Genomic DNA, 14,800 nt, shown 5'->3' with positions numbered 1-14,800 from the left:
TCGACTTTTTTCTATAGATAGTCTATAGAGAGGAAGTAGACAAGAAGAAACAAACACGTTATCGACTTTTTTCTATAGACTGTCTATAGAAAGTGAGTAGACAAAAAGAAATAGAAATCTTATCAATTTTTGTCTATAGACACTCTATAGACATTGAATGGGCAAGAATAAATAAAGACTGTATCAACTTTTTTCTATAGACAGTCTATAGAGAGGAAGTAGACAAGAAGAAACAAACATCTTATCGACTTTTTTCTATAGACTGTCTATAGAATGTGAGTAGACAAAAATAAATAAAAATCATATCAACTTTTGTCTATAGACAGTCTATAGATTATTTATCAACAAAAGAACAAATCTATAAAAAGGCAAAGTTGTCTACAAGTAGTCTATAGACATTCTACAGACAGTCTAAACTCATTTTTGTAAGGGGAGACGCCACCGAAAGCGAAGAAAGCGTTTTAAGTTTTACTCACCAGATGGCGCCACGGCATTTTACGCTGGCGGCATGGGACGGATTTCCACCGCGGATGATAGCATTATTTAGCTAGGTCTCGATAAAACGTTGACCTTTTGATAAGTTTGAGATTTCTTTACGCGCGCACGATAACATTTATTCGCACAGCAATGCAAATCCGTCGCTACTCTTTTTCGCGATGACGCGTTCATGTTGTTGCTCCACGCCGCGACACGACAGCGCGACAGAGTGTGCCTGTCGCGTCGCTTGTCGCTGTCGCTTCAATATCGCGTGCATGCGATTGGGCCTTAACTCATCAACTGCAGGCGTTCGAAACAACGCGCCTCTCCTTGGTCGTCACGCCTGTCTATGGGTGCGCCGGCACGCGAGCATTGTGTTTGCGTGCCATCGCGATCGTGGCTCTATTGTCATGGCTCGTCAAACACTGCGCACAGTATAGCTTTTGTTGAATGCTGTGCGCATTAAAACATGTCTGCAGTCAAGTCGCTTCTTGGATCAAGTTGTCTACCATTTCTCGTGCTTTCCAAGATCGCGTCACTGCCCATCTCGGAACATGATTTGAAAGGGGCCCCAATTTCAATAATGAATCGACATTACCATCGCCCTGCCTAACATGTGTGGCGTTCCCATCTGTCGGGCCAAATTACGACCCCGGATGCAAGGTGCGCGTGCACAGGTTTCCTCAGGATAATCATATGTGCAAAAAGTGTATATGATGTTTACTACGAGAAGATTTCACTTCTTAGCACTCCAGGATGAGTGATGTTAAATTGTCTGTAATAATGGTTTGTCCGCCCTCTTTTTAATATTGTGTTGTTGGCAGAGCATTTAATCGGTATCTGAGAATGACCTCTAGCGAATGTATTATCGTGTGTCGAGCGGAAAGCCGTTACTTACGTGCTATACTCGCGGACAACTTTCTGTGGAAATAAAGGGAAAGGTACGGCGGCAAAGCGCGCACAAGTGAGAGCGCTTCTTAAAAGAGTCCCTTGCTTAAATCCAGGTTTGTTTAGGCTGGGGAAGAGAAAGCAGAAACACTTTATTAGAAACATATAAATGAGACAGAACACACCACTGAGTGTAAAAGTTTAGCTTATTTTGTGGCTTTTCCGTTCCGCGTCTGAGCAAACGTGAAACCGTCGCACGTGGAAGCTGCGTCGATTAAGCGTCTGTTCCTAGCAACCAAAAGCACTGTCAAACGCTGCAGGACTATTTGGCGCTGTAACACATGTGCAGCAGCCACGCGCCCGTAGCTTTCCCTTCATTGCCACAAAAAGTCGTCCGCGAGTATAGTAACGTTATTTTTAAATGACCAAAAATTGATTCGCACGCGAGGACATCATTCAAGGACGCCTTACGTCGATAAGACAACAGGGCGCACGGTAACTGCGCCGTTGCCCTGTCCACGTATACGTCTTGAAGCAGTTCCATCGAGATTCCTGGGCTGGACTGTGTACTTGTCATCGAAGCACATTCAAAGAGAGAGCCCAGAATCGAGCCGAGCACGACTACAAACAGGTGACCTCCAAGAGACGCTTGATAAGTCTGTCGAGACGGCTCGCCAAGAGGAAGAAGCAGATAAGGTTATCTGCATCTCAGACCTAACTCTCTTCTACAAAGGCAGGAATTCCACATTATGGCTCACTATTGAGAGCTCAATTGTCTCATCTTTCTGCACATCGTAGAATATGAAGTCCCTTGGTTAAGATATCCCACCACAGTAAAAACTAACTTGGAGATTACATCCAAAGAACTGTAAAGGCCACTACTAAATCTTAGAAAAGAAAGCTCGAAACATTAAAAAAATGCACCACCGAAAAACATAAGCATTAACAATGTGGCGTCGCAGTGTGTATAAATACATACAGTGCAATATTTACCCTCACGAAAGCACACCTGCTGAAAACAAAAATGGTAATGTCGTCCACGCCCTTACACTGTACTTATAGCGCATTTTCTAGAAGAAATCTTCACTGAAAGTTTGTTCACTTCAAGAAATGAAAATCGCGCGAATACGCTTTCTGAAGCGAAGTTACTGCGACCGAAAGTCCATGTAGTTCCTCCATGACGGCGCTAAATCTCTGGCGCGCATTCCCCGCCACTCCGTGATGTCACAGTGGTAGTGCTGCGGCCTTAACATACGAACAGACGAACACGTAGCGACACCTCCGTGCTGGAAGACAAACAGCTGGACAACGTTTGCTCGTTGGCAGACGTAGATGGCGCCATCTTCTCGGGGACTGTAGGGAGCCTACATGTCATGCGCCTCTTCCTCCGCGGAGGCGTGCGTTACGTAAACTCCCTAGGTGACTGTTGAGCGAGTGCTGTGTTGGAGTTATGATTATACTTGCGTTCAACTTTCTCCTAATCAACACTTCGCATGGTAAACCCGCCGGATATCATGGATGATCCAAAATAATACATACTGGCATTAACACTTCTTTCTTTCCCACTGTGTTTCGCAAAACAAGCGCGATCTCTCTACCATGGGGCATTTTGATTTGAAGGTGCATCGTCGTGATATTGTATTTGTTTCAAATTGCGATACATGTTTAACGCTTACGATCGCCCTTTTGTAATTACTAATTCTTAAAGACAGAGTGTTATATAACGGGGTTTTCTGATAGCATTACATTCACCAAGTACCAACAGCTCTTGCTATAACTGCTTGAATATTATGCTGTGGTCCTTCTCCCCAAGCGTACGGAGCCGTTAGGCAACGCGATATGTGACAGAGGACTTATTGCCGCCTCTTTCCTACTGAGGCACAAGCGCCTACGAAATATACGCTATGCCTGCTAGCAACTGGATAACACATCCAACCTAATTGGAAGCTTAATGTAGGTTCGTTAACGAGTTTTCTATCCCGCGGAACCTACGGAATTCCGGCGACAGCTTGGGAACGTTTGAATGTCCTTCGAGATTATGGCATCCATTAATGCGGTGCCCTAGTGGGCCATGCTTGAATTCTCGGATGCCTTCGCATGCCAAGCGAAAAAAAAAAAATCGTTGCGAAACCTCGCGAAGGCAGCCATGTAGCGCCATCTCCTTTGGTGAAGTGAAAACTGCTGCAGCGTGTGATCGGCACCAACTATAGAGGACGCGAATGTCGCCGAGTGGTTATCGGAATGAGAGAAGTGGTTCTTTATGAAGCGAAAGTTTGGCGCTATCTTATGCAGCCCTTGAGGGAAATTATCGGAAAGGCACTTGAGAAATGTTTCGACTTCCCTTAGAGTTAACACCGCAAACTACGTATGACAGCCTCCCACACGTCCAGTCCCGTTCAATGGGAGCTGCAACATGATGCCCATCGTTGAAAGGGCTCAAAGACTGCACGGCGGCACCGACATACAAAACAACTGGTTTATTAACTACCAGTAAGTGGAACAGTTTTAAGTTCACCAATTTTTCGTTTACCGGCGCCGCCGTCCATTCTCGGAGTCCCTTCGATGACGGACACCGTGCAGGCTGCAGCTCATTTTTAATGCGACGATATTTTTCTTCGCAGTGAATGATCATTTATTACACAAATTGTAGACAAAGAGAAAAAAAAATATTGGGGAAAGTTGGCAGGACGTCAATAGATTCTGCGCTGCCCGTCACGCAGAGACTCTAAAGGCATACATACGAGTATTTCATTTGTTGGATGGTGGCGCGTCAAGTAACCACTCAATTTGCTACAGGAAACCGATCAGGATGGCCGGTTATTTCTCGAATTATCAAAATACTATTGGGCGAGAAGAGAGCTAGGAGTGGTATGGTTGGATACTTTTCAAATGCATTTAACACTGCCTGAGCTACGCAGTTGAGGAAAGCCATCACATGCAGATAACACCACCGTACAGCTAGTTCCCATAGTAGTTTGTCGCTGTTTATCGCGAAGTGCGGTTGAAAGAAAAATGGCCTTTTCGACAGCACTAAGTAATTAACTAGAAGTTTTGCTGGTTCCGCTCTGAAGCCAAAACGCAAACACACATGAGATTATAAAAAAAATATATCGCAAACGAGCATTTATGAAGTGGTATCTTCCATTGTTCCCGAATGCCTAATCAACAACTAGGCATTCAACAACTATTTCATGTGAAAAGTGGTTTTGCTGTGTCCTTTAACCATCGGGAGGATCGGAAGAGAACGATGAAAGAAAAAGTGGCACGCTCTTTTGCTCCTCTGTAACTGTGCTGAATTTATTTACTTATTTCAATATACTGCCAGACCCAATGGCATCGGAGCAGGTGGTTTTTATACAGTGCTCACATACAATTAAGTATACCGCAAATGGTAATACAATACTATTCCAAATGTTTTTACAATTATTGGCAATCAAAGTACAATCAATGCCAATTACAACTGCGTGTAATATAAACAGATGCGTACACGAAGAAAAAGCAATAACTTCAATGGTTTAAGGAATTCAACAGATTAAAAAACGAGGTACTGAGAAAATTTGACTTTTTCGTTATTTTAATCGCATACTTGCTCTCCATAATTGGCTATTTATTCTTGTAGACTTACAACTTTTGTCATTTACCTTTTTTACGACACAATTGCGACATCTAAGTAGGTATACTGCTGGTGAAGCGAATTGCTGGATATTCGTAGTGATGCAACGCGAGCTAACAAAACGGAGATGTTAAAAACATAGCTAGCACATTATAACGAGTCTATTATCCTCACGTATGAGGAAAACTAACTGTAGAGAGTGACTTAATCGTCCCTAACAATAAACTGCAGAGTCTGCCAGCAATCAACTTTCAATGGCCCCGGGGAAATTTGAAGCAACTTTATTTTCTGTGTGATTGCATGCGCTTGTACGTTCCTGCATGAAAAGATGTCTTTAAAAAGGGGGTCAAAAGAATTGATGGCATTGATATACTTGTGAAGGTTACGAAAGAAATACGAGAAACAAATATATTGTTATTTCCTGCTTGTTCAGACGTATACGCACCGTCAAGCGAAGTCATCGCATGAAAGCAACCACAGAGAAAAGCAGCAGGGCGATCCAAAAGGCTGGGTTTTTGTTTGTGTGATATGTCGACCTGTCCTCGTATAATGTCGAGTAGACATGTTTTAATACCCGCGGTGGTTGCTCTGTGGCTATGGTGTTGGGCTGCTGAGCGCGAGGTGGCGGGATCGAATCCCGGCCACGGCGGCCGCATTTCGATGGGGGCGTAATGCGAAAACACCCGTGTACTTAGATTTAGGTGCACGTTAAAGAACCCCAGGTGGTTCAAATTTCCGGAGTCTCCCACTACGGCGTGCCTCATAATCAGATCGTGGTTTTGGCACGTAAAACCCCATAATTTAATTTTTTAGACATGTTTTAACCCTTCAATGGCCGGTTGTCGTGAATTCGCGACATGGCGAATAAGTGCAGAGTATGTTTTCTGGCTAAATTGCCGGTTGGTCCCGCTTTCTGGACAAGCAATGTTTTCCTGCTCTGACATGCGGTGTCATCTAGGAGCAATAGTGGAAGGTTGGCAACCATTGTTAGGAGTCGTGACCGACGAGGTGCTGACACGTGCAACGTCAACTATTTTCAGCAGTTTTTGTGAACGTAAGGAATTTTAGTTCATGTTTCCAAAACTTTCTTCGCATTGTTTACTTCCTAGTGAGCTTGAGAATACAGTTAATTATAGCATTAGCTCTTTGCCTACGGCATGTCATGAATTCGCGACCATCGGCATTTGCGGCAATCAAAGGATGCAGCAGGATATTGTCCTATTACCAGGATAGTGCCTTGTTTTTCGGCAGGGAAAGGACGAGGACCTTTTACGGTAACAAGGGGCTTCACGCACGCCTTCCGCCGGAAAGTAAACGCGATGACAGCTGCCTAAGGGGAAGAAAAGGCGTGCGAAGCCAGTGCTTGTAGCCAGTGCCGAAGCCATGGTGTTTTTTGTTTCTTCGTTTTTGGTGAATGGTACGCACTTGACCGGGGTGCATATTTGGAATATCCAGAAGGTACAATGCATGGCAAAGGCAGAGCCACGCTATTGGCTTACGCGCCTGCGGGACGCTGTGATGTCACTCCTAGCAACGGCATCAAGCGACTACTCTCGTTCTCGGTGCTATATCTCTAGACGCCTGGCTCTTCTTCCCCAGCGCCACGGCTGTGCCAATGTATTGTGTCCGGAGTAATCGGACAGTTTTTCTCCAAGTGTTTTGTTTTTAACGGCTGTACGCACGTGTTCTGCGGCTAGTGTTAGGCCTGACATTTTTTTTGTTCCTCCGGTTGTGCGCACGTGGGATATTCGGACTGTTTGTGTTTTTGTATGTTTGTTTTTTCTTTCCAAGTGTTTTGCTGTTAACGGCTGTATGCACGTGTTCTGCGGCTAGTGTTCCGACTGACTTTTTTTTTCCGGAGTGTTTTGCACAACCGGCTGTGCCAACGCGGTTGTGGGGCTATAGCCGCTGCGGACAGTGATTGCCGGACGTCGACGCACTTCGCGATAGAATTCTTGCACTCATGTTGAAGTCCTTCGTTCCAACATCACGAATGACGATGACGCTTCTCGATAGATTCTATTTTCCAAGATTGATCTCTAATTCATGTCCCAAGAATTCTGTGCTCCTAACTCCTCGTTGTCAAAAGCGAAAACTGTATAAATTGAAAACTGTATACCATGGTTGTGTCCTTATCGCGGTGTGACTTGCACACAGCTTTTTAGATATCGTAATGTTAGTATAGTATGTATCCGAACAAATTAAATGTTTCCCTCTCCTGCTTGGTGTTGACGTGATGTAGTGGTCGCAGAAAACATTGTCTAATTGCAACAGTATTACCCTCTGAACAATCGGCAGGCCAGAAGAAAGCTATAGATGGAACGTTAATTGTGAATAAGGATGGAGAGCAAATCTTTTAGAAGGGGTGCTTTATTGACGATGACACTTATTGTCTACTAAAGTGTTCCTATAATGCAGTTCCAGCCAGTATATTGAAAAACGATGTCCCCAGTCAGTGTCCACTATTTCGAATTATTGTGCTTTAGAAATTCACATAAAGCAGTACTATAATTACAGTTTTAGCTGACACAATTTCCAATGCTATTAATGACAATTGTTCGCCTCTAACAATTTTTAGCCCCGTTGTAGAATAATCAGAATTTCTTTTTGCAAAGCACTTTTTAAATTATATTTAACATGCACACCAATTACGTCATAAAACTTACATTGTGCATCTGGAACAACTCCAAAGTACCTTACATTAAGAATATCGGGACATGGAGAGAACCAGAAAAAAAATGTGGTTGATCCCTCTTATATAGGAATCGGTATAGAACACGAAAGTGAAACGTATCTTCACAGAAGTAGTGCAATGTTTATTGCACATTGATATATAATGTCTATTGGTGTTTTGTGGCTAAAGCGCCCTTAGGCGTTGATGCACCCACGCTGACGCCTGGTGGCACGTCTCCTCCATCACGACTACCAACGTCGATGACCATGAGCAACCGTCGTGCATATGGAAGCTGCACTACGCTGCACACGCTAGCACAACGCGAAAGACGAAGCACGTAACTGACACACTAATACAACGCGCAAGACAAAGCACGTAACTGAATCGTCACCGAGTCAAATCAGCGCGCAACGCTTGAAACAGCGAAGCTGAGCGATCGTAGCCCACCATTTTACGTTAGTTCGGGCGAACTTTTTCATCCCATTACTCATGATGATGATGATGATAATTTATTTTCGTGCGTCTCGGACTTACGGCCGTCATTAGCGCAGCTTCCAACACCAACACCGCGTTCCAATGCCGACACCGCGTTCCATGAGACCCGCTCCGTGAATGCGTCTCTCTCGCTCTTATAGCGCGCAAAACCTCTTTATCTCGCAGAGCACGAGCGTACGAACGCGCCAGCGGTGGACGAATACGACGACGCTCGAACGCAATCATGGTTCGCATAGATGCATGCTCTGCAGGCGTGGCTGTGTAGCCTAGGGAGCCTACATGCAACGCCGTTTTAAAACGGCGTTGCATGTAGGCACTCTTGTATAGCCTAGTGGTTACGACGCTAGCTTTGAGAGCGGGCGCACGCGGGCTCGAATCCCGCCTCGGCCAGAAAGTTTCTTTTCTTTTCTTTCTTGGTAGGTTCTTGCTACGCACCACAAATTACGGCTGGCTTAAACAGCTTCGCTGTTAAAAACACCGCATATCCACGAAGTGAATGATGATGAGTGGGCGAAGCACCGGGGCATCATTCGGGCAAAACGCCGGAAGCCAGGCTTCCGGAACCAGAAGCCGGAGCTTGGCGTACATATACTATACATATACCTATATATATATGCAGATATATATATATATTCTGTACATGTGTACAGTGTATACAGCGCTTATATAGCCCTTGTGTACAGCAGCGCCCCTAGCGGTTTCCATGCAAACGAGAGCTACGGACTACGAGGGACAAAGCTCGGCCCTAACGTGCTTCGCCCCTAGAACACAATAAAACCCGAGATAGCTCCTTGATAAGTGTGCACGTTAAAGAACCCCAGGTGGTCAAAATTTCCGGAGTCCCCCATTACGGCGTGCCTCATAATCCGATAGTGGTTTTGGCACGTAAAACCCCATAACTTACTTAACTTACTTTGATAAGTGAAGAAATTGGCACATACCTGCAACATTTACTGATATCTTGAGATAACTTTGTAACATCCAACACAACATAGGCTCTTTCTAGGACTGTTTATAACGTTTTGTGCAAACGCACCTCGAGGTTAAAACAATACTGAGGCCTTTGATGCCGTGTCGATGTCGAATTGCATTGATAGGACGTAAGCTGCACGATAATCACAAAGGTGCTTTGCTTCACTTTGAGGGCATCGCGCTGCGCATCATTAGTAGTAGTGGTGGAATACGACATATCTATCTCACACGGCATGAATTTCACGCAGCGATCCTCACAGCGTAAGCTCCCGCACCGGCGTAGCTACTGATTATATCATTCGGCAGGGCAACGAGGGCACTTCCGTGGTTGGGACGGAAAGTCTCGCTTTGGAAAACGCGAGGGCGTCGAAACGCGTATCCACACGGTGTCGCCAGTTTTGGGGTAGACGCCATCTACTCCTGTGGGCCCAGCCACGACGCACAAGAGACGCGAAGGGCGCTGGGGATGAGAGTACGTTGCTAGGCTTGACACCGCGGCGGCGTCCCCACAGCCAGCAGCGTCCGAATATCAGAGTTGCGCACAGCCAAAGAAGAAAAAAAGTAGGAAGGCGTAAGCCGCAGAACACGTGCGTACAGCCGTTAAAAGCAAAACACTTGGAGAGAGATTTTTTTGATCGAACAACTTTATAATTATTCACTACTGCGAAGAGAGAGAGAAAAAAAAACAGTTCGAACACCACACTTGCGTACAGCCGGAGGAAAGGGGAAAAAAAAGTCAGGCGTGACACTAGCCGCAGAATACGTGCGTACAGTTGGACGTGCGAATACTATATACTGCCACCAGCAGTAGTGGCGTAGACGGCGTAGACAACAACCTCGCCCTGACATAGTTCACGTTGTGCGCATGAAACCATATGTTGCGCGTTCGTGATTATTATTTTTTTATTCATCTTTCCACTGACGCTATATACTGTTTACAACCTCTCTGTTTCTTGAGACTGCCCCTCGCGCTTCCGCGCTACTGTCATTGTGTCCTTTGCACGAGCACCTGCCTTGCCCATGCTGTTTCCCCCTCCTTTTCTTACACCGCTTTTGAGCATCGAGCCGATGCTCTTTCTGAGGAAGGGGGAAATGCCACCAGCATAGGGTGCAGTGCTAAGAGGCAGGCACGGACAAGAAGAAAGAAGTGCGCGTGCTTCTCCGCCCGCTCGATAGCCAGCTCCCAGTGCCGTGCTTTTCAGGAGCCGCTACCCTCAATAAACGTCGCGTCGCCCGTTCGCTCACAAGGCATGTGACAATACGTACGAACACTCGGAGAAAAACAGTCCGATTAGTCCGGACACAACACGTTGGCACAGCCGTGGCGCTAGGGAAGAAGAGCCAGGCGTCTAGATAGAGCACCGAGAACGAGAGTAGCCGCTTGGCGCCGATGCTAGGAGTGACATCACAGCGTCCCGCAGGCGTGTAAGCCAATAGCGTGGCTCTGTGGTTGTCATGCGTTGTACCTTCTGGATATGCTAAATACGCGACCGGGGTAGGGGGTCGGGGCAGGCAGGCGTTCCTATTCCTACAGAGACATTCCGGGGGGGGGGGGGGGGCATGTTCCTGGCGTGCGCACTTCCTCCCCTACCACGCCTTAGGGTGCCTCGATGTCTTCCTGGCCTGCCGCGCCGCGCAGTGTGGCGATATGGTGTCTCGATGTCCACTTCCCCCGCCGGAGGAGGAGGACATCGAGGCACCTTAGGTAGCGACATTTCTTGAAGGATTAGGTTGGCGCTGAGCCGTGCTCCTTCAAGTGCTGCAAAAGATAGCGCCAACCTTTCCTTTCTCAAACGAACACTAGCCGCGTTTACATCAATGTGACAGTAGCGTATAGAATTTCCAAGCACATTTGAATAGGAAAGGCGATGCGACGCCGTTTACATGTAGCGCAATATAACTCTCCCGAGAAGGGAGTGCCACGTGCCTGAGTCGATTCGCGCCCGTAAATCTACCCTCTCCTGGCGCATTAATGCGATGCGCCTTTCTAGCGCATTACCACTGTCTACATGAATGCGAAGCTCTAGAAATGCGATGCTATGCGCCACTGTCACATTCATGTAAACGCGGCTACTTAGTAGTAAGGATTAGGTGCCGCCGATGTCAAGCGCGCCTGTTGCGCGCGGGCTAAGACAAGCTCGTATTGTCGGTTCGCCTCCACGCTCCATGAATGACGCCTGGATAATGCGGGCCCCACTGCACGAACTAACGATGGTTGGAAATTTTTCGAATTTCCGAAAGAGACAAAAACATGACTTTTCTGGGCGGCCCAAATTCACGAAGGCAAGTGGAAACCAACGAACTTTCGCGTTGTATGCTATGTAAATTCGAGCTCCTTTCCAGCCACGTGTGAGGTTTCTCGAAAACTCAAACGTAATATCGACAAAAAAAGTTTACGGACCACGGGATCTCAGAAAACGCTAAATATCCAAGTAGCCTTTAAAAGTAGACAGTAAAACCGTACATCACCATGTTGTTCGCATGTACCAGTAGAGGCTGGAAGGGGGGATACCAGGCTGCGTTTTGAGGCTGCGGAGATGTTCAGATTTTGTCAGATCCGTTGGTCCGTGAACTGTTTTGGTCGATAGTGCTTTTTCCTTGTTGTTTGGTGCATCTTGCTTGCAGTATATTTTTAATAAGGACTTGTTTACGAGCACGTGCAGCGGATTACTTCTTCGCTGAATTTAGAACACGTCTTAGCCTATAAGAGTTGAGCTGGATCCTACTGCGTGAACAGCCTTGTCTGCTGTGGTGCCGCTTGTATCTAAATTATGTCCCTGCGTAAAGCGTGACAAGCATTCGCACGGGGCTCGCTAGTACTTGACATGCGTTTGAGTGTATTCCAGATTATTTCTGCTAGTAATAACATTTATTCTGAACGGCAAGTAAGCTGCCATAGCCGAGATAAGTGACACTGTAAGCCCCCTCTATATTTCTTTCCCTCTTTTTTCTTTTCTTTATTCTAAGTGTTTTTTCTTTACATTGCTTAGTCACTGAAGTTCTTATGAGTTTCATTTTTATTTATCTGGTAAGGCCAGTCCTTCGGTGGCCTATTTTGCTGCACTGTCATTATTAAAAAAAAAAAAAAACAGAGAAAGCTGTGGCCGATGCCATGTTGAGTTTCTCGAAGTGTTTTATTCGCCTTCGGTTGAATCAAATATAATAGTATTTGTTCCATTTGCAGAATAACTTTAATAAAAGCAACTTCGAGCAGGACAGAGCAGACAGGATGGATAAAGCTAGTGCCAGAACCTGCGCCAAAACTGTTCTCATTAAGTGCGGAATCCAGCCTGCTTATTGAATGCAATATAGCACACCTCGCAAGCGGCCATTTGCAAATTCTTACGTTGGCTGCCCTGCAAGGCTCTCTTACAATAAAAATTGCTCCACCCTCTCAGAGATTATGAAAAATCGCGCAAAACAAGGCCTCAAGCAAACATGTATCCCTATGTGTTCTGTGTACTACGCAGACAAACAGCACTGATGCACGCAGGGTATCAACTGATCTCTCTAGTATTGGACTAAACACTGAAGAAATTAAACGTCCGCCGTCAACATCACCGTTTAATTATCGTCAATCAAAGCAAAAAGGCCAGAAATATTTGCTTACATCGATTCCCACAGTGCGTGGCATCAGTATAATTTTTTTGATCTCAATCCTCACAGCATGGCATATTTCATGGCAGGCAGTCATGTTGACTCACATCTTCTTCTGTTCATCTTGGCTTGCGCAGCGTGTGGAAAGTGGCCAATTATAGGGAGCAGCGGTAAACACAGTTCCTCTCAACTGTTATGTCATTTTAACAATTCTCCAAGTTAAGTGCCCATACGCAATGTGTTCACGAGCGCCAATAATGTCTTGAACAAAGTACTTATGCTTCTATATGTAAAACGAAACATGAAAAGAAAGGCACTGTAAATAAAACAGCCGGAGGAGCAGTAAAGTTTTTAGCACATCCAGGACTGACTAGGTCGAATTAGTTGTACAAATTAAGCCCCCTTGTAGGAGCCTTGGGGGAATTCTCCCTTCGAAATGAGTCGGCTGTGCAGTATGTCATAATGTTGGCGTAAGAACTGTACAATAAAGCGTGCTGAAGGTTGACAGGGGTATGAGTTTGATTTGTTATCGACCTCCTTTGCCACATTCGACGTGTAGGCACCACCACATTTTTAAGGAAAACATTTTGTTAGTCTGCAAGTGCTCACAAAAGCCTCGATTTAGTATTTATTTAGAAAACAACTTACAGGCCCTGTCGGCCATTGAGTAAGGGGGGGCAATGTAACAATCAGCTGTTGAGTACAATGGATTTAGTATGAAGACGAGCAGGTTAATATTTCAAGAATACACATGCGCGATAGCAATCACGGCGGTCAATTTTACCATTAAAAGAGAAGAAATGTGCAGGTGGCTTTGTACTCAATACTAATGCCAGGGTTCCCTTAATTGTGTAGCAGTCTCGACAAGCAAAATATTTGAAACCCCGCTCTATCTGTTTTTGCACCAGTGTATCTGCGCTCTTACGACAGATGTCGCGCCACTCCCATTTTTTTTATGGAGGCTTCGTACGATCGGCTAAGAGCGCGTGCGTATGAAGTCTCCCTAAAGAAAGCGTGGAGTGCGTGGTGCGACATCTGTCGTAAGAGTGCAGAAACACTGGTGCAAAAACAGATAGAGTGGGGTTTCAAACAGTTTTGCTTGTCGAGACGGCTACACACTTAAGGGAACCTTGACATTAGTATTGAATACAAAGCAACCTGCACACAACAGTGTCGCTGTACATGTTTGATACTTAACGATTCTGACTTCGAGCCCACCTCATTATGTGTGCGCCTTATAAAAGTTGCTTGAGGCAGCGCACAATTTTCCATGACGTTCCTCTGCTATATAAGTACGATTTCGTGCTACAAAACACAACACTGTTAAGTAAATGGTTATCTGCTAGTTTCCGCTGGAGCAGCGGGGAAATAGCCTACTCTCATTCATTAAGAAAAAGCAAGGATTTTTAAAGCTCTTCAAAGCATTATTGTATTATTCTGGCTGGCTGGCGTTCCGCCGAATAAAACTTTCAAACCAAGTTATGCTCGTGTACAAAGTACGGGTTGAACCGCCACGATAGCTACGTAAGGCGTTGTGCCGCTGAGCACGAGGTATAAGCCGCAGCCGCCGCTTTGCGGTGGCGTAGGAATTAAAAAAAAAATGCTCGTGTACCGTGCACTGGGAGAACCCTAAAACTCCCAGGGGGTCAGCATTAATAGGGAGTTCACCATTACGGTGTGCCTTATAAACACATCCTGATTTTGGCACGTAAAACTCCAGAATTTAATGAAACAAAGAGCCTTGAGATTTTTGGGCCTGCTGGGACAGATAAACTTTTCGGCGTCTCTATAAAGAATACGGAAAGAAAGAACTTTTCGTTGGATTGTTAAGCAGCCCTCACACCAAGCGCGTTGACTGACACACGATGACTACCACGGCCTGTCGAACTTGCGCGCAGTCCTAGCTGTACGGCCGCAAGCTGGACCTGCTGACGTTTCACGTTTACGGAAACTGAATCCTCCGCAACGATCGCTCAGAAATAATATAGGTTATTAGCGAGGAGCGTCAGAAATCGCTCTTCAAGCATCACCGACCCACTACAGATTTCAGTAATTGGGCTACTTCCGGCTACGCGATGACATTT

Source organism: Dermacentor silvarum, chromosome 6, assembly GCF_013339745.2.
Source record: "Dermacentor silvarum isolate Dsil-2018 chromosome 6, BIME_Dsil_1.4, whole genome shotgun sequence".
Taxonomy (NCBI): Eukaryota; Metazoa; Arthropoda; class Arachnida; order Ixodida; family Ixodidae; genus Dermacentor; species Dermacentor silvarum.
This window is presented reverse-complemented; position numbering follows the sequence as displayed.